General features: G+C 35.7%; 1 pseudogene; it reads right to left on the bottom strand.

Annotated features, from left to right (window-relative positions):
* Positions 1-252: 252 nt before the first annotated feature.
* LOC129065687 (nascent polypeptide-associated complex subunit alpha-like) lies at positions 253-846 on the bottom strand (annotated as a pseudogene).
* Positions 847-2895: the final 2049 nt, after the last annotated feature.

Here is a 2895-nt window from a genome sequence, read left to right as displayed (position 1 = left end):
CATATTTAACTGGCAGATATTTAAAATGTAGACTATTCTGTTGAAGCTGGACACTTCTGGAGAGTACTGAATATTTTATTTAATTTTTATTTGTATATTTTTTACCTACAAGAAGCCATAGCTTTATTAAAGATAGAAAGAATTTGATAGTACAAATTTCAAACCAAGCTGAAGTTACTCTTTCGAAACACACAAACACAAAAGAAAAGAAAAAGGAAACAGGTCCTCATTTTTAGATCGTTCCAGTGTGAATTACATAATAGCATTTACAATATTATTACTGTTGTTCTTCAGGGCATGGACTGGCTTTGCTCTTGACACATTTTCTTGTGACCTGACCAGTTCCACATCCTTGACTTCCACACCTGTTTCTTCAACTTCTCTGTTACTCTGCTCTTGTACAGTTGGAGTCTGTATGTTTTTTCTTGAATGTCTGAGACAGCTTCACCTTGAACTGCGAAGTTCTCAGCACTGCTAACTAGGCTTGCTGAGATAAGTCCTCAATCTTATCTTCCCCCCAAAACTGTTATAGGTATCTGAAGCTGGGCTCTTGTAGACATCTGGTTTTGTGATAGCAAAGAGGATATTCTTAGATTTCTAGATAGTGTAGCTTGTTGAAGACCCAGTTTGGACATAGCCTTCTGTGCCTTCTTTGAACTCTGGCTGTTTCGCTTTCCTGGCTGGCTCTTCATCCATTTCAGCTGCTGCCTCCTGGGCTTGTTTAGCGGTTGCCTGTGTGTAATCTTGTTCCTCGAGCTCTGGTACTGATTCATCACTGTCCGATTCTGTTCCAGACCCTGTCTTAGCCTGGGGCTGTGGCAGTTCCTGCTCTGTAGCAGGGACGGTTTATGTGGTTTCATGGGACATTTTGTGTGGGGAACACAGAACCAAGATGGCCAAGTACTGAATATTTTAATAGTTCCATTCATACATTTCAAGAATTAGGATGTTTTTAAAATTATTCATATTAAATAAAATCTTTTTAAAAATAAAATAAATTATTAAAGATTGACATATTTGTCAAGTTCCCGTTTCTAGCTGAAGTCATCTGTACTATACGCTAAAGAAAGTAGTTTTAAAATTTGATTCAGTTATCTCTAAAGTAGCTTTTATTCACAAAGGAAAAGTTGTATCAAGGTAACATCCAAAATTTATATCTCATTAATGCTACACTGATCTCATTAATTTGGTCACACAGGCACTGTTAGTCCTATAAAAAGTTCCACTAAGGGGGAACTCTTACACCCTTAGTTTTGTGCTGAGGGTTCTCCTTTTTCTAACACAGAACTACTTATCTCTCACTTCTTGGTCTTCGTACTGTTACAAGAGAGTTGACTTGTCACACTAGAGTGCAAGATGTCACAAATCATTCTGGCCAATGCATTTTCTCTTTAACAAATCACATTTGACTATTTTAAAGAAGTGAATGAGAGGGGCTACCTTGTGCTATTATTAGGAAGCTTGGGTTTCTACTTTCCAGTATCTTTCAGCCAGTATGTACTCTTTCTTTTTTTTTTTAACTTAATGTTGTCCAACACTTCAGGCCTTCGAATCTAGTGACTGGTTTCCCCTTCTCTCAAATAGACTGTGACCACCCTATAACATGCTGCTAAAAAAAAAAAAAAAGAAAAAAAAAAGAAATGTATACACCAAACAAACAAAAATATATTTTAACACAGTGGTGGATATCTTGCTTGATTAACACATATATTTTCTTTATTTACATTTTGGGGAATGCATTTTTCCCTGTTTGGAATTACATTTGACCTTAGAACAGGGATTAGGGGGGCCACCCTGTGCACATTGAAAATCTGTATATCACTATAGTCTGCCCTGCACATACTCAGATTCCCAACCCAACCACAGAGATGACCCTTGAACAACATGGGTTTGAACTATGGGTCAATTGAAAAAAAAAATCACCTACGGGACCATGTAGTTCATACCCATGTTGTTCAAGGGTCAACTGTATTACTGTTGTTTGAGGTAATATCTGACTAAAATAAAGGAATAGCCAATAAGTGTTTGAGTAGGGTAGAATGGAATAGAAAGCACTTTTAACCTTGGAATAATATATTTCTGATAACCTTTTTTATTTTAAATCTTACAATGTGGTATCATGGCCATATGCATATGTCCAAACTCATCAAATTGCATGCTTTAAATACAGTGCAGTTATTTTGTATATCAATTAAGTCTCCATTAAGCTCTCTTTATTAAAAAAAATAGCTTTGTTTCTGTCAGATAATAGGAGGCTCAGTCTTGGCCACCCCCCAAAAAAATTCCAATAAATGGAAAGAGATACTGTCCTCATGGCTTGGAAAGACTTGATATTGTTAAAATGTTAATTCTTCCCAAAGTAATGTAGAGATTCAGTACAGTCTCAATCATAATTCCAACAGGCTTTTTAATGTAGAAATGGACAAGATCATTCTGAAATCTATATGGAAATGTAAAGGACTTTGACTTGCTAAAGCAGTCTGTAAGAAAAAGAATAAAGCTAGAGGATTTACATTACCTGACTCAAGATTTACAATATAAAGCTATAATAATCAAAACAATGTGGCTCGTGCAGAAGAGAGAAATATGTGGTGTAAGGATAGAACAAAGTCTACAAATAGATGCTCACTTACATAGTCAACGATTACATAGTGATTGATTTCTGTCAAAGGACAAGAAAAATCAGTGGGCAAACAGTAGTGTTTTCAACAAGTGGTGCAGGAATACTGGATAACCACATGTTTAAAAAAAATGAACCTCAACCAATACCTGACATCATATGCAAAACTTAATTTAAGATGGATCCTAGACCTAAATGTGAAAGCTAAAACTACAAAGCTTTAAAAGAGAACATAATAGAATACATTCATGGACTGAGGTAGGCAACTATTTTTC

This window comes from Pteronotus mesoamericanus, unplaced genomic scaffold (assembly GCF_021234165.1).
Source record: "Pteronotus mesoamericanus isolate MK-2021 breed Mesoamerican mustached bat unplaced genomic scaffold, CSHL_Meso_final contig_182, whole genome shotgun sequence".
Taxonomy (NCBI): Eukaryota; Metazoa; Chordata; class Mammalia; order Chiroptera; family Mormoopidae; genus Pteronotus; species Pteronotus mesoamericanus.
The sequence above is the reverse complement of the archived record's forward strand: the minus strand, read 5'-3'. Positions and strand labels throughout refer to the sequence as shown.